Consider the following 21,168-nt stretch of genomic DNA (forward strand, 5'->3'; position numbering starts at 1 on the left):
GCGGCCATGAGGCTGCACAGTCTGAAGAAGGCTGAAGGAGATGAGTTAAGACAGGCGAAGATATGCACTGCTCGTGCCCATCAATCACACCCTCGCAGTCAAAATAATTAAGACAACGAGGAGCATTTTATTCAGGCAGGGCGGACGAACAGGCGCAAGTAGCCAACCAATGATGTCAGAAGACGGGAAGCGCTACCAAGGGGGGTGCTGCGTATCATTAGAAAGGAAAGTCACACCTCAGGGACAGTGGAATGGTCTCAAAGAGACACATTTTGTACGTGTTGAGTTCCACGTGGGCAAGGAGAAAACATCAGCCACCTTGTACAAATGCAGCAGTACTGCTGTTCAAGGTGGCTGTTATACATAGAAACACCTGGGGGTGGGGGCCAGGCTCCCTTCAATTTCAGTTCATGTGCCTGCGTGGCGTTTGCAGGTCACGTTGCAAGCTGCACAGCAGGGGAACAGCTGGCGGTGCTGAACCCCACTAACACATTGGCTGGTGTTTTTCTCTGTGCAGCTAGCATTTCCGGGCAAAAACTAGCGGTGTTTGAGCCCAGGGTCAGCAGGAGGAGGAGGAGAGGAGCAAAGTGTAGGCCGAAGCCTGCACTGGTGGCAGCTTTTGGTCGGTTGTGCCAGCGTGGCTTGTGCTGGACACGATGCCGGCTACACAGCGGGGGAACAGCTGGCGTTGCTGAACCCCACTAACACATTGGCTGGTGTTTTTCTCTGTGCAGCTAGCATTTCCGGGCAAAAACTAGCGTTGTTAGAGCCCAGGGTCAGCAGGAGGAGGAGAGGAGCAGAGTGTAGGCCGAAGCCTAGTTGAACCAATTTCAAAGGTTACCTTTAACCCCCCCTCAGGTGTTACAAAGAACAAGAGCCACTCCTTCTGCAGCATTAATGCTGCACAAGTAAAAGGTTGCTCTATTAATTTGTCTACTTGCACAAGCTGAATGCAACACGTAGACTATTTAGCCCATTATACTGTTTAACAGTAGTGGAGGCGTGACTTGTCTTTTTAAAGAAAAGCAGCACAGGTGTCGAAAACAACACCTTTTTGCATGGGCGCAGCTTCCTGAGCGTTGTTAGTTGCTGTACAGGAGTCTGCGCTCTTGTGATCCTTTGGCCATGCGCTGTGAGCGCTTCCTGTCTTATGACCTCATTTCATGTTGGCCGTTGCGGTTAGCGATGGACATGAATCCCAGACCCACAGTGTGTTTTTAAAAAATCACACTGCGGTGCTGGGATTCGTGCCCTGGTGCAGTAAATATGTTTGCCGCTCACACATGTCCTTACACCTGCTTCAGACTGGACGGCCTCATCTGATCCCTTATCGCCTGCCGAGGCCATGAGGACACCCAGTCTGAAGAAGGCGGAAGGAGATGAATGAACACAGGCAAACATATGCACTGCACATGCCCATCAATCACACCCTCGCTGTCCAAAAAAATAAGACACCGAGGGCCGTTGTTTCGAGCAGGGGAGATGCACAGGCGCAGCCAGCTAACCAATGATGTCAAAAGACGGGCAGCGCTAACAAGGGTGGTGCTGCGTGTCATTACAAAGGAAAGTCACACCTCAGGGACATTGTAATGGTCTGTAATGAGACACATTTTGTACGTGTTGAGTTCCACGTGGGCAAGGAGAAAAAGTCAGCCACCTCGTACAAATGCAGCAGTACTGCTGTACAAGGTGGCTGTTATACATAGAAACACCTGTGGGTGGGGGGCAGGCTCCCTTCAATTTCAGTTCATGTGCCTGCGTGGCGTTTGCAGGTCACGTTGCAAGCTACACAGCAGGGGAACAGCTGGCGTTGCTGAACCCCACTGACACATTGACTGGTGTTTTTCTCTGTGCAGATTGCATGTCCGGGCAAAAACTAGCGGTGTTAGAGCCCAGGGTCAGCAGGAGGAGGAGGAGAGGAGCAAAGTGTAGGCCGAAGCCTGCACTGGTGGCAGCTTTTGGTCGGTTGTGCCAGCGTGGCTTGTGCTGGACACGATGCCGGCTACACAGCGGGGGAACAGCTGGCGGTGCTGAACCCCACTAACACATTGGCTGGTGTTTTTCTCTGTGCAGCTAGCATGTCCGGGCAGAAACTGGCGTTGTTTGAGCCCAGGGTCAGCAGGAGGAGTAGAGGAGCAGAGTGTAGGCCGAAGCCTAGTTGAACCAATTTCAAAGGTTACCTTTAACCCCCCCCTCAGGTGTTGCAAGGTACAAGAGCCACACCTTGAACAGCATTAATGATGCACAAGTCAAAGGTTGCTCTATTTAATTTTGCTCCTTGCACACGCTGAATTAAACACGTACACTATTTAGCCCATTATACTGTCAAACAGTTGTGGAGGCGTGACTTGTCTTTTTAACGAGACGCAGCACAGGTGTCAAAATTTGCACCTAGGTACTGGGCGCAGATTCCTGAGCGTTGTTATTTGCTGTACAGGAGTCTGCGCTCTTGTGTTATCCCTTGGCAATACCCTGTTAGTGCAGGCCGTCTCATGACCTCATTTCATGTTGGCCGGTGCGGTTAACGATGGCCATAAATCCCAGACCCACAGTGGCTTTTCCTAAAGTCACACTGCGGTGCTGGGATTCGTGGCCTTGTGCAGTAAATATGATCGCCGCTCACACATGTCCTTACACCTGCTTCAGACTGGGCGGCCTCAGCTGATCCCTTATCGCATGCCGCGGCCATGAGGCCGCACAGTCAGAAGAAGGCGGAAGGAGGGGAGTGAAAACAGGGGAACATATGCACTGCTCGTGCCCATCAATCACACCCTCGCAGTCAAAATATATGAGACAACGGGGGGCGTTGTGTCGGACAGGGGGGACGCACAGGCACAGCCAGCCAACCAATGATGTCAGGAGACGGGCAGCGCTAACAATGGGGGTGCTGCGTGTCATTAAAAAGGAAAGTCACACCTCAGGGACATTGTAATGGTCTGTAATGAGACACATTTTGTACTTGTTGAGTTCCACGTGTGCAAGGAGAAAAAGTCAGCCACCTTGTACAAATGCAGCAGTACTGCTGTACAAGGTGGCTGTTATACATAGAAACACCTGTGGGTGGGGGGCAGGCTCCCTTCAATTTCAGTTCATGTGCCTGCGTGGCGTTTGCAGGTCACGTTGCAAGCTACACAGCAGGGGAACAGCTGGCGTTGCTGAACCCCACTGACACATTGACTGGTGTTTTTCTCTGTGCAGATTGCATGTCCGGGCAAAAACTAGCGGTGTTAGAGCCCAGGGTCAGCAGGAGGAGGAGGAGAGGAGCAAAGTGTAGGCCGCAGCCTGCACTGGTGGCAGCTTTTGTTCTGTTGTGCCAGCGTGGCTTGTGCTGGACACGTTGCCGACTACACAGCAGGGGAACAGCTGGCGGTGCTGAACCCCACTAACACATTGGCTGGTGTTTTTCTCTGTGCAGCTAGCATTTCCGGGCAGAAACTGGCGTTGTTTGAGCCCAGGGTCAGCAGGAGGAGTAGAGGAGCAGAGTGTAGGCCGAAGCCTAGTTGAACCAATTTCAAAGGTTACCTTTAACCCCCCCCTCAGGTGTTGCAAGGTACAAGAGCCACACCTTGAACAGCATTAATGATGCACAAGTCAAAGGTTGCTCTATTTAATTTTGCTCCTTGCACACGCTGAATTAAACACGTACACTATTTAGCCCATTATACTGTCAAACAGTTGTGGAGGCGTGACTTGTCTTTTTAACGAGACGCAGCACAGGTGTCAAAATTTGCACCTAGGTACTGGGCGCAGATTCCTGAGCGTTGTTATTTGCTGTACAGGAGTCTGCGCTCTTGTGTTATCCCTTGGCAATACCCTGTTAGTGCAGGCCGTCTCATGACCTCATTTCATGTTGGCCGGTGCGGTTAACGATGGCCATAAATCCCAGACCCACAGTGGCTTTTCCTAAAGTCACACTGCGGTGCTGGGATTCGTGGCCTTGTGCAGTAAATATGATCGCCGCTCACACATGTCCTTACACCTGCTTCAGACTGGGCGGCCTCAGCTGATCCCTTATCGCATGCCGCGGCCATGAGGCCGCACAGTCAGAAGAAGGCGGAAGGAGGGGAGTGAAAACAGGGGAACATATGCACTGCTCGTGCCCATCAATCACACCCTCGCAGTCAAAATATATGAGACAACGGGGGGCGTTGTGTCGGGCAGGGGGGACGCACAGGCACAGCCAGCCAACCAATGATGTCAGGAGACGGGCAGCGCTAACAATGGGGGTGCTGCGTGTCATTAAAAAGGAAAGTCACACCTCAGGGACATTGTAATGGTCTGTAATGAGACACATTTTGTACTTGTTGAGTTCCACGTGTGCAAGGAGAAAAAGTCAGCCACCTTGTACAAATGCAGCAGTACTGCTGTACAAGGTGGCTGTTATACATAGAAACACCTGTGGGTGGGGGGCAGGCTCCCTTCAATTTCAGTTCATGTGCCTGCGTGGCGTTTGCAGGTCACGTTGCAAGCTACACAGCAGGGGAACAGCTGGCGTTGCTGAACCCCACTGACACATTGACTGGTGTTTTTCTCTGTGCAGATTGCATGTCCGGGCAAAAACTAGCGGTGTTAGAGCCCAGGGTCAGCAGGAGGAGGAGGAGAGGAGCAAAGTGTAGGCCGCAGCCTGCACTGGTGGCAGCTTTTGTTCTGTTGTGCCAGCGTGGCTTGTGCTGGACACGTTGCCGACTACACAGCAGGGGAACAGCTGGCGGTGCTGAACCCCACTAACACATTGGCTGGTGTTTTTCTCTGTGCAGCTAGCATTTCCGGGCAGAAACTGGCGTTGTTTGAGCCCAGGGTCAGCAGGAGGAGTAGAGGAGCAGAGTGTAGGCCGAAGCCTAGTTGAACCAATTTCAAAGGTTACCTTTAACCCCCCCCTCAGGTGTTGCAAGGTACAAGAGCCACACCTTGAACAGCATTAATGATGCACAAGTCAAAGGTTGCTCTATTTAATTTTGCTCCTTGCACACGCTGAATTAAACACGTACACTATTTAGCCCATTATACTGTCAAACAGTTGTGGAGGCGTGACTTGTCTTTTTAACGAGACGCAGCACAGGTGTCAAAATTTGCACCTAGGTACTGGGCGCAGATTCCTGAGCGTTGTTATTTGCTGTACAGGAGTCTGCGCTCTTGTGTTATCCCTTGGCAATACCCTGTTAGTGCAGGCCGTCTCATGACCTCATTTCATGTTGGCCGGTGCGGTTAACGATGGCCATAAATCCCAGACCCACAGTGGCTTTTCCTAAAGTCACACTGCGGTGCTGGGATTCGTGGCCTTGTGCAGTAAATATGATCGCCGCTCACACATGTCCTTACACCTGCTTCAGACTGGGCGGCCTCAGCTGATCCCTTATCGCATGCCGCGGCCATGAGGCCGCACAGTCAGAAGAAGGCGGAAGGAGGGGAGTGAAAACAGGGGAACATATGCACTGCTCGTGCCCATCAATCACACCCTCGCAGTCAAAATATATGAGACAACGGGGGGCGTTGTGTCGGGCAGGGGGGACGCACAGGCACAGCCAGCCAACCAATGATGTCAGGAGACGGGCAGCGCTAACAATGGGGGTGCTGCGTGTCATTACAAAGGAAAGTCACACCTCAGGGACATTGTAATGGTCTCTAATGAGACACATTTTGTACGTGTTGAGTTCCACGTGGGCAAGGAGAAAAAGTCAGCCACCTCGTACAAATGCAGCAGTACTGCTGTACAAGGTGGCTGATATACATAGAAACACCTGTGGGTGGGGGGCAGGCTCCCTTCAATTTCAGTTCATGTGCCTGCGTGGCGTTTGCAGGTCACGTTGCAAGCTACACAGCAGGGGAACAGCTGGCGTTGCTGAACCCCACTAACACATTGGCTGGTGTTTTTCTCTGTGCAGCTAGCATGTCCGGGCAGAAACTGGCGTTGTTTGAGCCCAGGGTCAGCAGGAGGAGGAGAGGAGCAAAGTGTAGGCCGAAGCCTGCACTGGTGGCAGCTTTTGGTCGGTTGTGCCAGCGTGGCTTGTGCTGGACACGTTGCCGACTACACAGCAGGGGAACAGCTGGCGGTGCTGAACCCCACTAACACATTGGCTGGTGTTTTTCTCTGTGCAGCTAGCATTTCCGGGCAAAAACTAGCGGTGTTTGAGCCCAGGGTCAGCAGGAGGAGTAGAGGAGCAGAGTGTAGGCCGAAGCCTAGTTGAACCAATTTCAAAGGTTACCTTTAACCCCCCCCTCAGGTGTTGCAAGGTACAAGAGCCACACCTTGTGCAGCATTAATGCTGCACAAGTAAAAGGTTGCTCTATTTGTTTTGCTCCTTGCACACGCTGACTAAAACACGTACACTATTTAGCCCATTATACTGTCAAACAGTTGTGGAGGCGTGACTTGTCTTTTTAACGAGACGGAGCACAGGTGTCAAAATTTGCACCTAGGTACTGGGCGCAGATTCCTGAGCGTTCTTATTTGCTGTACAGGAGTCTGCGCTATTGTGATCCCTTGGCCATGCGCTGTGAGCGCTTCCTGTCTTCTGACCTCATTTCATGTCGGCCGTTGCGGTTAGCGATGGACATGAATCCCAGACCCACAGTGTGTTTTTAAAAAATCACACTGCGGTGCTGGGATTCGTGCCCTGGTGCACTAAATATGTTTGCCGCTCACACATGTCCTTACACCTGCTTCAGACTGGGCGGCCTCATCTGATCCCTTATCGCCTGCCGCGGCCATGAGGACACCCAGTCTGAAGAAGGCGGAAGGAGATGAGTGAACACAGGCAAACATATGCACTGCACATGCCCATCAATCACACCCTCGCTGTCCAAAAAAATAAGACACCGAGGGCCGTTGTTTCGAGCAGGGGAGATGCACAGGCGCAGCCAGCTAACCAATGATGTCAAAAGACGGGCAGCGCTAACAAGGGTGGTGCTGCGTGTCATTACAAAGGAAAGTCACACCTCAGGGACATTGTAATGGTCTCTAATGAGACACATTTTGTACGTGTTGAGTTCCACGTGGGCAAGGAGAAACAGTCAGCCACCTCGTACAAATGCAGCAGTACTGCTGTACAAGGTGGCTGATATACATAGAAACACCTGTGGGTGGGGGGCAGGCTCCCTTCAATTTCAGTTCATGTGCCTGCGTGGCGTTTGCAGGTCACGTTGCAAGCTACACAGCAGGGGAACAGCTGGCGTTGCTGAACCCCACTGACACATTGACTGGTGTTTTTCTCTGTGCAGATTGCATGTCCGGGCAAAAACTAGCGGTGTTAGAGCCCAGGGTCAGCAGGAGGAGGAGGAGAGGAGCAAAGTGTAGGCCGAAGCCTGCACTGGTGGCAGCTTTTGGTCGGTTGTGCCAGCGTGGCTTGTGCTGGACACGATGCCGGCTACACAGCGGGGGAACAGCAGGCGGTGCTGAACCCCACTAACACATTGGCTGGTGTTTTTCTCTGTGCAGCTAGCATGTCCGGGCAGAAACTGGCGTTGTTTGAGCCCAGGGTCAGCAGGAGGAGGAGAGGAGCAAAGTGTAGGCCGAAGCCTGCACTGGTGGCAGCTTTTGGTCGGTTGTGCCAGCGTGGCTTGTGCTGGACACGTTGCCGACTACACAGCAGGGGAACAGCTGGCGGTGCTGAACCCCACTAACACATTGGCTGGTGTTTTTCTCTGTGCAGCTAGCATTTCCGGGCAAAAACTAGCGGTGTTTGAGCCCAGGGTCAGCAGGAGGAGTAGAGAAGCAGAGTGTAGGCCGAAGCCTAGTTGAACCAATTTCAAAGGTTACCTTTAACCCCCCCCTCAGGTGTTGCAAGGTACAAGAGCCACACCTTGTGCAGCATTAATGCTGCACAAGTAAAAGGTTGCTCTATTTGTTTTGCTCCTTGCACACGCTGACTAAAACACGTACACTATTTAGCCCATTATACTGTCAAACAGTTGTGGAGGCGTGACTTGTCTTTTTAACGAGACGCAGCACAGGTGTAAAAATTTGCACCTAGGTACTGGGCGCAGATTCCTGAGCGTTGTTATTTGCTGTACAGGAGTCTGCGCTATTGTGATCCCTTGGCCATGCGCTGTGAGCGCTTCCTGTCTTCTGACCTCATTTCATGTCGGCCGTTGCGGTTAGCGATGGACATGAATCCCAGACCCACAGTGTGTTTTCAAAAAATCACACTGCGTGGCTGGGATTCGTGGCCTTGTGCAGTAAATAGGTTGGCCGCTTACACATGTCCTTACACCTGCTCCAGACTGGGCGGCCTCAGCTGATCCCTTATCGCCTACCACGGCCAGGAGGCCGCACAGTCTGAAGAAGGCGGAAGGAGATGAGTTAAGACAGGCGAACATATGCACTGCTCGTGCCCATAAACCACACCCTCGCTGACAAAATAAATATGACAACGAGGGGCGTTGTTTCTAGCAGGGCGGATGCACAGGCGCAGCCAGCTAACCATGATGACAAAAGACGGGAAACGCTACCAAGGGGGTGCTGCGTATCATTACAAAGGAAAGTCACACCTCAGGGACAGTGGAATGGTCTCAATGAGACACATTTTGTACGTGTTGAGTTCCACGTGGGCAAGGAGAAAAAGTCAGCCACCTTGTACAAATGCAGCAGTACTGCTGTACTAGGTGGCTGTTATACATAGAAACACCTGGGGGGGTGGGGCCAGGTTCCCTTTTAATTTCAGTTCCTGTGCCTGCATGGCGTTTGCAGGTCACGTTGCCGGCTACACAGCAGGGGAACAGCTGGCGTTGCTGAACCCCACTAACACATTGGCTGGTGTTTTTCTCTGTGCAGCTAGCACTTCCGGGCAAAAACTAGCGGTGTTTGAGCCCAGGGTCAGCAGGAGGAGGAGAGGAGCAGAGTGTAGGCCGAAGCCTGCACTGGTGGCAGCTTTTGTTCTGTTGTGCCAGCGTGGCTTGTGCTGGACACGTTGCCGACTACACAGCAGGGGAACAGCTGGCGGTGCTGAACCCCACTGACACATCACCTAGTGTTTTTTTCTGTGTAGACAACACTTCCAGGTGGCAACTGACAGTGTTGAAACCCAGGGAATCAAAGAGGAGCAGAGTGTAGGCCGAAGCCTGCAGTGGAGCAAGTTGAAAGGGAACCTTTAACCCCCCCCCCAGGCATTTGTTGCTGAAAGAGCCATCTTGTACAGCAGTAATACTGCACATGGAAAATGGTGGCTCCGAAAATTATGCTCCTTGCAAACGCTGAAGTACACACTCATATAATGTGTCCCCTCACACCGTCAAACCATCCCGGAAGTGGGACTTTCCTTTGTAATGTGACACAGCACAGCCGTCATTCCAACCCCCTTGGTGCCGGGCACCACCTCCTCAACGTTGTTTGGTTCTGTCACGGAGCCCGCACTGTAATGTTATCCCTTGGCCATGCACAGTTAGCGGTGCCCGTCTTCTGACATCATGTAGGTGTCAGGCTGGCAGTGCCTGTGCGTCCAAGCTGCCCGAGATCCAACCTTGCAGTGTCATCTAATGTAGTCCCACTGCGGGCCAGGGATCCATGGGCATGCGCAGTGCATATCATCGCCTCTCACTCACCTCCTTCCTGCTTCTTCAGACTGTGCGGCGTCACGGCCGTGGCATGCTATTAGGGATCAGCTGACGCCGCCTAGTCTGAAGAAGCGTGAAGAAGGGGAGTGAGAGGCTAGTATATGCACTGCGCATGGCCATGGATACCAGGCCCACTGTGGGATCACATTAGACGACACTGCGAGGTGTGATTTCGGGCAGCGTGGACGCACAGGCGCAGCCAGGACGACAACAAATGATGTCAGAGGACGGGCAGCGCAAACTGTGCATGGCCAAGGGATAACATAACAGCGCAGGGTCCATGACGGAATCAAACAACGCTAAGGAGGCAGCGCACGGTGCCAAGGGGGTAGCAATGACGGCTGTGCTGTGTCACATTACAAAGGAAAGTCCCACCTCCGGGACGGTTGGACGGTGTGAGGGGACACATTACATGAGTGTGTAGTTCAGCGTTTGCAAGGAGCATAATTTCAAGAGCGACCTTTCCCTTGTGCAGTATTAGTGCTGCACATGGTGGCTCTTTCAGTAACAAACGCCTAGGGGGGGGGGGGGACAGGTCCCCTTACATTTTAGTTGTGCCAGCGTGGCGGTCGCATGACACGTTGCCGGATACACAGCTGGGGATCAGCTGACGTTACTGAACCCCAATAACAGAGGAGCGACTGTTGACTGTGCACACAGCACTTCCAGGCACCAACTGGCGGTGTTAGAGCCCAGGGACAGCAGGAGGAGCAGATTGGAGGTATTGCCGCACACACAGCTGGGGATCAGCTGACGTTACTGAACCCCAATAACAGAGGAGCGACTGTTGACTGTGCACACAGCACTTCCAGGCACCAACTGGCGGTGTTAGAGCCCAGGGACAGCAGGAGGAGCAGAGGAACAGAGTGTAGGCCGAAGCCTGATTGGAGCAAGTTGAAAGGAAACCTTTAACCCCCCCCCCCAAGACGTTTGTAGCTGAAAGAGCCATGTTGTGCAGCACTAAGGATGCAAAAGGAAAAGGTTGCTCTTTTAATTATGCTCCTTGCAAACACCGAAGTAAACACTAAAAATGTGTCCCTTTATACCGTTAAACCGTTCCGGAGGTGCGAATTTCCTTCGTAATGGGACACAGCACAGCTGTCATTCCTATCCCCTTGATGCCGTGCGCTGCCTCCTCAGCGTTGTTTTAAGCTGCCACGGAGCCTGCGCTGTTCTGTTAGCCCTTGGCCATGCCCAATTAGCGCTGCCTGTCTTCTGACATAATTTGGTGTCAGGCTGTCAGTGCCTGTGCGTCCACGCTGCTCCAGATCCCACCTCGCAGTCTCATCTAACGTAATCCCACTGCGGGCCTTGGAACCATGGGCATGCACAGTGCATAACCTCGACTCTCACTCCCCTCCTTCCCTCTTCTTCAGACTGTGCGGTGTCACGGCCGTGGCATGCTAGGGATCAGCTGACGGCGCACAGTCTAAAGAAGGCGGAGGGAAATGAGCGAGAGCCCGAGGGGAAGATATGCACTGCGCATGCCCATGGATCCCAGGCCCGCAGTGTGACTCAATCAGAAGACACTGCGAGGCGGGATCTCGGGCAGCGCGGCCGCACAGGCGCAGCCAGCCTGACACCAAATTATGTCAGAAGACAGGCAGCGCAAATAGGGCATGCCCAAGGGATAACAGAACAGCGCAGGCTCCGTGACAGCTTAAAACAACGCTGAGGAGGCAGCGCATGGCACCAAGGGGGTAGGAATGACGGCTGTGCTGCGTCACATTACGAAGGAAAGTCCCAGCTCCGGGACGGTATAACGGTATCAGTGAACACATTTTATAAGTGTTAAGTTCTGCGTGTGCAAAGAGCTAAAAAAAAAGAGCTACCTTTTCCTTGTGCAGCATTACTGCTGCACAAGATGGCTCTTTCAGTAACAAACGACGGGGGGGGGGGGGGGGGGACAGGTTCCCTTACATTTAGGTTGTTGTGCCAGCGTGGCGGTCGCAGGACACATTGCCGGCTACACAGCTGGGGATCAGCTGACGTTACTGAAACCCAATAACACTGGGTCGTATGTTTTTACTGTGCAGCCTGCACTTCTGAGCCGCAACTGGCGGTGTTGGAGCCCAGGAATAGCAGTTCAGGTGGTAGAAAGATGAACACAGCAGGAGACCTGGATGACACCCAATTACTTAATCAGGCAGAGGAGTGGCAAATTCCTGCGAGATCCAGGCCTGGTTCATTTTCAGGAAAGTAAGCCGGTCAACGTTATCGGAGGATAGTCGCATGCGACGGTCTGTTAGTACACCACCTGCGGCACTAAAGACACGTTCCGATAAGACACTAGCCGCAGGGCAAGCCAGCACCTCCAATGCATACTGGCTTAGCTCTGGCCATGTATCCAGCTTAGAGACCCAAAACTTGAACGGGGAAGAGCCGTCTGGGAGTACAGTAAGAGGGCAAGCCATGTAGTCTGTCACCATCTGACGGAACCGTTGCCTCCTGCTGACTGGAGCCGCCGGTGATGGTGTAGACATTTGGGGCGGGCACACAAAAGTGTGCCAGAGTTGTGCCATACTGGGCTTGCCTTGGGCAGAGGCACTGCTTCTGCTCCCTCTTTGGGCAGAGCCTCCCCCACTGCCTCGACGCACTGAGCTGCTTTGTAAAGCACTAGCAGCACTCCTCTCAGTTGGACAGGAGAAGATGATGGAATTCACCAGTGTGTCGTGGTACTCCCGCAATTTACGCTCCCGGGTCAACGCAGGGATGAGGTTTTGGACGTTGTCCCGGTAGCGAGGATCGAGGAGGGTGAACACCCAATAATCAGGCATGTTGAGAATGTGGTCGATGCGGCGGTCGTTTCTCAGGCACTGCAGCATGAAATCCACCATGTGCTGCAGAGTGCCAACCGGCCCAGAAACGCTGTCCCCTGCTTGAGACATGATCTCTGCCCGCTCGTCATCACCCCACCCTCGCTGTACACACTGACCACTGGACAATTGTGTCGCTCCCTCCTCTGGACGGAGCTCTTCCTCCTCCATTGACTCCTCCTCATCCTCCTCACAAATTGGCCCCTGCGTACCCCTTTGTGAGGAACCACGTGGCGCTGACTCTCCAGAAGCTGATGGAAAAGGTGACTCCTCATCCTCCACCTCTTCCACCACATCATCCCTTAACCCTTGCAAAGTTTGCTGAAGCAGGCAGATAAGGGGGACAGTCATGCTGACTAGTGCATCATCTGCACTTGCCATCCGCGTGGAATAATCAAAAGGACGCAAAACCTGGCAGACGTCCTTCATAGTGGCCCACTCTGTGGTTGTGAAGTCTGATCGGCGCTGACTGCGACTTCTTTGCGCCTGATGCAGCTGGTACTCCATAACTGCTTGCTGCTGCTCACACAACCGCTCCAACATATGTAACGTGGAATTCCACCGGGTAGGTAGGTCACATATGATGCGGTGTTCCGGAAGGCGGAATCGGCGCTGCAGAGCAGCAATGCGGGATCTGGCCAAGCTGGAACGCCGCAAGTGAGCACACTCTAGGCGGACCTTGTGCAGCAGGGCATCAAGATCCGGATAGTCCCTCAGAAAACTCTGCACAACCAAATTGAGCACATGTGCCAGACATGGGATGTGAGTGAGGTTGCCAAGGGCCAAAGCTGCCACCAGATTTCGGCCATTGTCACACACTACCATGCCTGGCTGGAGATTCGCTGGCAGTAACCACACATCGCTCTCCTGCTTTATGGCATTCCAGAGCTCCTGCGCTGTGTGGCTTCGATGCCCCAATGAAACTAGTTTCAAGACGGCCTGCTGACGTTTGGCCACGGCTGTGCTCATGTCGGTCATAGGTAAACGTTCACGGGTCCATGTGGGGGTGGACTGTGACGGATCCTGCAGAGAGGAATCAGAGGAACTGGTGTAAGAGGAGGAGTCGATGCGTACAGACTGGATTCCTGCAATCCTTGGAGTGGGCAGGACACGTCCTGCGCCACTCGCACGATCTGTACCTGGCTCAACAACATTAACCCAATGGGCAGTGAGGGAAACATATCGCCCCTGTCCATGCTGACTGGTCCACGCATCGGTGGTGAGGTGGACCTTGCTACTGACGGCGTTCAGTAGCGCATGTTTTATGTTTGCCTCAACATGCCTGTGCAGGGCAGGGACAGCCTGCCTGCTGAAGTAAAAGCGGCTGGGCACCTTGTACTGTGGGACTGCCAATGCCATCAAGTCACGGAAGCTGTCAGTCTCCACCAGCCTGAACGAGAGCATTTCCAGGGACAACAGTTTGGCAATGCCTGCATTCAGAGCCTGTGCTCGGGGGTGGTTGGCCGAGAATGCCCGCCTTTTCTCCCATGCCTGTACTACCGATGGCTGTAGAGTAGACTGGGAGTGTGAGGATGACTGGGAAGGTGGTGCTGTGGGTGGAATTACACAAGGTCTCTGGGAGGAAGCCAAACCAGCTGTGCGTGAGCTGGAGGAAGAGGCAACACGAGCTGAAGAGGTGGTAGCTGCCGCTGTTGGTTGGCCTACATCTTCAGTGTGTTTCTGTAACTCCACCGCGTGCCTGGTCCGCACATGTTTCCACATATTTGTGGTATTGAGGTTGCTGACATTTTTCCCTCTTTTTACTTTATGATGACACAGCTTGCATTTGACAAAACAAATGTCATCTGCAACTGTGTCAAAAAAGGACCAGGCACTGCAAGTCTTGGGAGCGCCCTTTTTGGCTTTGGAAAGAGACAGGCTCCTAACGGGTGCCAAAGTGGAGGCTACAGGCTCCGCAGTCTTCCCCCTCCCTCTCCCTCTTTGGCCCGTAAGAGGAAGCTCTTCCTCTGAGCTGCTCCCACCACCTTCCTGTTCCTCACGCCACGATGGGTCAAGGACCTCATCATCTCCACTACCCTCTGCCACCAACTGCTCCTCCTGGGTAGTCTCAGCAGCACAGTACGCACGAGAAAGCGGCACCTGAGTTTCATCATCAGATGCGTACTGCGCTGTGGTCACCGGAGGCACTGGCCCACCTGCCTCTTCAGAGTCAGAGAGATAAAGCTTTTGGGCATCACTGCACACTGCCTCTTCTTCCATTTCTCCAATGCTGCTTGGCTGGCCCCCTGTTTCCAAGCCAAGAGATTCAGAGAACAGAAGTAGAGACGGCTCCTGTCCTGGGCTCTCTGACTGCCTGGCCAATTTGGCAGGTGGTGAAGAGACAGATGGCTGCTCTCCAGTGCTCTGTGCCTGAGAGGATGTGGCACTAACTGAAGTCGATGCCGAGGCGTTAGCTGCCATCCACCCGACAACGGCTTCAATTTGGTCTTCACGCAGCAGCGGTGCACGGCGCTCTCCGACAAAGCTGCGCATGAAGGACTGTTCCCTGCTGAAACTGAGTGACGACGAGTCACCGGCGCCCGCAGCAGGCACAGAATCACCACGTCCTCTCCCTGCTCCTCTCCCTGCTCCGCGCCCACGCCCACGTGCCTTACTCCCTGCCCTCTTCATCTTGGTTGACAGATAAAGATAAGCAGAAAAGTACTAAGGCCTTAGTGTGCTTATTCCTGTAATGCTCCTCCTAACAGGTGTAAGAAACACTAATGTTGTAAATTGTGGACTAAACTTTATTATTTTTCAAATGTGGCCTACACAAGTGTAAGTTGTGTTTGGTGAACTTAACCTTTTTTTTGGTGCAGATCGGGCTACAGAGCTAGTTTAAATCACACGGAGACCGTGCAGACAGCCGTAAACGGCGCTGCAAGGCCAAGAAACCCTCCTCTAGGTTATCCTATATAGTGTTTTTCCACTATTTAGCTGGATACAAGTGGAAAGACACTAATAGGAATTTTTTTTTTCAAATTTTAAACTGGCTGCACTATTTGAAAAAAAGGAAATTTTTTTTCAAGGTATGAGGCAGTAACGCACCCTGAGCTGAATCCAACCGGCTATGGCTGCACACAGACTACAGGGCGAGCTGGGCTCACACGGAGACCGTGCAGACAGCCGTAAACGGCGCTGCAAGGCCAAAAAACCCTCCTCTAGGTTATCCTATATAGTGTTTTTCCACTATTTAGCTGGATACGAGTGGAAAGACACTAATAGGAATTTTTTTTTTCAAATTTTAAACAGGCTGCACTATTTGAAAAAAAGGAAAATTTTTCTCAAGGTATGAGCCAGTAACGAACCCTGAGCTGAATCCAACCGGCTATGGCTGCACACAGACTACAGGGCGAGCTGGGCTCACACGGAGACCGTGCAGACAGCCGTAAACGGCGCTGCAAGGCCAAAAAACCCTCCTCTAGGTTATCCTATATAGTGTTTTTCCACTATTTAGCTGGATACGAGTGGAAAGACACTAATAGGAATTTTTTTTTTCAAATTTTAAACAGGCTGCACTATTTGAAAAAAAGGAAAATTTTTCTCAAGGTATGAGCCAGTAACGAACCCTGAGCTGAATCCAACCGGCTATGGCTGCACACAGACTACAGGGCGAGCTGGGCTCACACGGAGACCGTGCAGACAGCCGTAAACGGCGCTGCAAGGCCAAAAAACCCTCCTCTAGGTTATCCTATATAGTGTTTTTCCACTATTTAGCTGGATACGAGTGGAAAGACACTAATAGGAATTTTTTTTTTCAAATTTTAAACAGGCTGCACTATTTGAAAAAAAGGAAAATTTTTCTCAAGGTATGAGCCAGTAACGAACCCTGAGCTGAATCCAACCGGCTATGGCTGCACACAGACTACAGGGCGAGCTGGGCTCACACGGAGACCGTGCAGACAGCCGTAAACGGCGCTGCAAGGCCCAAAAACCCCCCTCTAGGTTATCCTATGTAGTGTTTTTCCACAATAGAGCTGGAGACTGGTGGAAAAACACTAATAGGAAATTTGAGAAAAAATGTGCAGCAGGCTGCACTAAGAGCAAAAAAGAACAACTGTGTGAGGCAGTGTGAACCCCCCCTGAGCTGAATACAACCGGGTATATGGCTGCACACAGACTACAGAGTGAGCTGCACACACACACACACACAGAGACCTTGCAGAACGCTGTTAAAACAGCGCTGCAAGGCAAGAGCAAGGTGAACAGTGAAGAACACACAGCGTTTTGCTAAATTAGCCTTTGGAAAGGAAAATAAAGCAATTAGCTAGCTCAACTGGCCCTCAGTTAGAACACAGCGTCCTGTCCCTAACTGAAATCACAGCAGAGTGAGCGCAAAATGGCGGCAGCGCTTTTTTATAGTGCAGAGTGACATCATTTCAGCAGCCAATCCAAGCCTTGCCAGTACTTACATGCCCACCATGCTAAACAGGATGTGCCCACACTTTCATTCATTCCTCATTGGCTGCTGCGTTCAATTTGAATTCTGGGAACTTCCGATTCCGGTATCCGATACGCGGGAAGTATCGGAATTCGGTATCGGAATTCCGATACCGCAAATATCGGCCGATACCCGATACTTGCGGTATCGGAATGCTCAACACTACTCTTTGTTTTAAACTCTGCAGATACATGTGGTAGCTAGAAGATGTTATCATGATGGTCTGGGACCGATAGAAAGTCAGGGAAGCTGTTCAACTCCAAACAAAAAACCACATCAACTGTGAGTCACTATATAACTAGGTTCAGCTGCAGTTCTGGATGATAGAATAGAGGATTGCATATTCACCAGCAACATGTGTATCAATAAGCACCAGGGTATGCAGGATGGCAGAAAAACAAGCAGGGCAGGTCTTACCAGATGAAGCTGGGCCATGTGTTTGAATGCACAAGGAAGATAAGCTGTATAGGGAATTACCTTCCAGTTTCACAGCATAAACGCAGTTATTCACAGTAAATAAATATATATATATATATATATATATATATATATACTAGCTAAAGAGCCCGGCGTTGCCTGAGCATAGTAAATATCGTGGTTAGTTATAGCACCTCACTTCCCATCACGCCTCTCATTTTCCCCCTCACATCTTTCATGACTGCGTATTCCAAGATGGGACCTCCGAGATACCAAGCCACTCTTACCCCCTTTAACCCTAATACCCCATAACTAATTAACCCCCTTAATTAAAAACACAACACTTATTTCTTTTGGATAATTTGGCCACAGCGGCCATTTTATTAAATACATTTGTATAAAAACTTGAGGGGAGGGTTCTTGGAGGTAATAAATCTGGCACCTAATAGGCAAAGCCCAAAACCAAAATGGAAAACCCTTCTTTACCCTCAGCCGTAAACCACCAGCTCGAGGGCACCATGTAACCCGTTTACCGGGCAAACCAACCCCAAAGCTCCCGAGGTAAAATCCCCGTCCAGAGCCAGTAAACCAAAGCCAGATCAGCCCCATGAAACCAACTCCAAGAACCCCGCCCCCCGCCAACCACGAGCAGCACTGAACACCTCAGGCTCGCGAGTGCCCCACCACCGCCATGGCCCTTTCTACTCCTTCTTGGATTGACAACATCCACAAATCTAAGCCAATATCGTTCAAATGAACGCCATCACTCCTCCAATAATTTCCAACACCAGCTTCCAACTCAAAGTGGCGAACCGCCACCCCCCCATTACGGGAAACAAAACTAGCCACGGCCCTGTTTAGCTTAACCCGGGCCCTATTGATACCCTTCATGGAGCGTACTGCCCTCCACGTTTTCCTGGGCACTATGTCGGACCACACCGTAAACATCCCTGGAAAGGATACCCACAATCGTAAAAGATCATACCGTATATCCCGAATTAATTCTCTCACCGGCTTAGACCCCAAATCATTACCACCCAAATGTATCACCACAATGTCTGGGGAACGATCCAAACCAACCGATCTGGAAAACTCAGTCAAAAACCCGCGCCACGACATGCCCCGAAAACCCAACCATCGGACCACCACCGTCTCCCTTTGAAATCCCAATTGCCTACCATCTTGTCTAACATCGGCACGAATCGCCCCCCAATGCACAAAAGAATGTCCGAAAATCCATGCCAGAAGTGGGGTCCGACCTGCAAAATACAACGATAATTAATACCCCCACAAAATCAATTACGCACATAAGATAAATAACGATTCGACGACCACCTGCCAATACGACGAATGACTTCCGGACCCAGCCCCAAACCAGCAGCCTCAGATGCTGCCCCAATTCGAAATGAATGCGTCCCAAATGACAAGGGATCCAGGCCTAAAATTGTCAACGCTTGTCTCAAAACTGCCATGAACTTGAACCGGGACAAAAATTCACCCCGACGGTGCCGCAAAAGTGGGCCAGACCTATCAGGGTGCAAACCCCAATAATCTTCCAAACACCGGTGAGGGCACATTGCCCCCCCAATCACTTTTCCTAAAACCACACGCCTTCCTTTCCCAAACTGATCAGTCTTCGACCGCCGAATCCAAAAGGCAACCCCACCTGACCAAAATTCAATATCCTCCGCCAACAAACCCCCGGCTGTAAACCTACTAGGGGAAACCAGCTCCCCTATTCTCAACGCCTCAAAAAAAGCCAACGAAAATGCCAATCGAAACAGAACAGCCTCGTAACCAGAACTACAAACTTCCCCCAATGCTTCCCCCAGACGTTCCAACATCCCGAAAGATATGGGCCGCCGAGAATCGAAAGTTGAAAAACCTCTCCTGAAACCTTTTAATGCCTGCCGAATCATGAAATCCTTAGTGACATCGACGGAACCCTGGAGCTTAAAACCAAAAGCCATGCCAGCTATAAATGTATTCAATTTCGACACAGACCAACCCCATTCCTCCGCCGATCCAATCAAAAGCAAAATCGCCATCACCCTGTCAACTGAACCCAACTGTTCCAACCACCCTTCCCACAAATGCCATGACGCCTCATAACCTGACCACGTCCTCCAGACACTGAAGACTGAATCAGCCGACCTCCTCGTCCGCAACAATCTGTCACAAATGAAAAGGGCATGTCGTTCCTGCATCTTCCGCTTCTGGAGCCAACTCCCGGAAACATTCCCACTATTAGGGTTGAGCGAAACGGGTCGTTCATTTTCAAAAGTCGCCGACTTTTGGCAAAGTCGGGTTTCATGAAACCCGATCCGACCCCTGTGCGGGGTCGGCCATGCGGTACGCGACTTTCGCGCCAAAGTCGCGTTTCAATGACGCGAAAAGCGCCATTTCTCAGCCAATGAAGGTAAACGCAGAGTGTGGGCAGCGTGATGACATAGGTCCTGGTCCCCACCATCTTAGAGAAGGGCATTGCAGTGATTGGCTTGCTGTCTGCGGCGTCACAGGGGCTATAAAGGGGCGTTCCCGCCGACCGCCATGTTACTGCTGCTGATCTGAGCTTAGGGAGAGGTTGCTGCCGCTTCGTCAGAAGCAGGGATAGCGTTAGGCAGGGTCCATTAACCACAAAACCGCTTGTGCTGTAGCGATTTCCACTGCCCAACACCACCTTCGGTGTGCAGGGACAGTGGAAGCTACATTTTTTTTTTTTTTCCCTCAGCGCTGTAGCTCATTGGGCTGCCCTAGAAGGCTCCCTGATAGCTGCATTGCTGTGTGTACGCCGCTGTGCAAACCAACTGCTTTTTTCAAAGCACAAATCCTCTTGTTCCTTCCTTTCTGCACAGCTATCTTTTTTGTTTGTCCACACTTTTTATTTAATTTGTGCATCAGTCCACTCCTTATTGCTGCCTGCCATACCTGGCTGAGATTACTGCAGGGAGATAGTAATTGTTGGACACTCCCTGTTTTTTTTTTTTTGTTTTGTTTTTTTTTTGTGGGAGATTAAGATTGACATTTCTGCTAGAGTGCCATCCCTGTGTGTGCCATCTCTCACTCAGTGGGCCATAGAAAGCCTATTTATTTTTTTGCTTGATTTGGGTTATAAAATCTACCTGAAAAAATCACTACATCAATCAGTGGGAGAAAAATATTGGCCTCAGGGCTTGTGTGCCACTCTTGACTCCTGTGTGTGCCATCTCTCAGTCAGTGGGCCATAGAAAGCCTATTTATTTTTTTGCTTGATTTGGGTTCTAAAATCTACCTGAAAAAATCACTACATCAATCAGTGGGAGAAAAATATTGGCCTCAGGGCTTGTGTGCCACTCCTGACTCCTGTGTGCATCATCACTCACTCAGTGGGCCATAGAAAGCCCTTTTTTTTTTTTTTTGCTTTATTTGGGTTCTAAATTCTACCTGAAAAAATCAATAAATCAATCAGTGGGAGATTAATATTGGCCTCTGGGCTTGTGTGCCAGTCCTGAGCGTGCCATCTCTCTCACAAATAGTGGGCCATAGAAAGCCTATTTTTTTTTTTTTTTGGTTTTATAAATTCTCCCTGAAAAAAAAAGGGAGATTAATATTGGCCTTTGGGCTTGTGTGCCAGTCCTAAGCATGCCATCTCTCTCTCTCTCAGATAGTGGGCCATAGAAAGCCTATTTATTTTTATTTTTTTTTATTGGGTTTATAAATTTTCCCTGGAACAAAAAAAAAAAAGTGGGAGATTAATATTGGCCTCTGGGCTTGTGTGCCAGTCCTGAGCGTGCCATCTCTCTCACAAATAGTGGGCCATAGAAAGCCTATTTTTTTTTTTTTTTGGTTTTATAAATTCTCCCTGAAAAAAAAAAGGGAGATTAATATTGGCCTTTGGGCTTGTGTGCCAGTCCTAAGCGTGCCATCTCTCTCTCTCAGATAGTGGGCCATAGAAAGCCTATTTAT

The sequence above is a fragment of the Ranitomeya imitator genome, chromosome 5, assembly GCF_032444005.1.
Source record: "Ranitomeya imitator isolate aRanImi1 chromosome 5, aRanImi1.pri, whole genome shotgun sequence".
NCBI classification, from domain to species: Eukaryota; Metazoa; Chordata; class Amphibia; order Anura; family Dendrobatidae; genus Ranitomeya; species Ranitomeya imitator.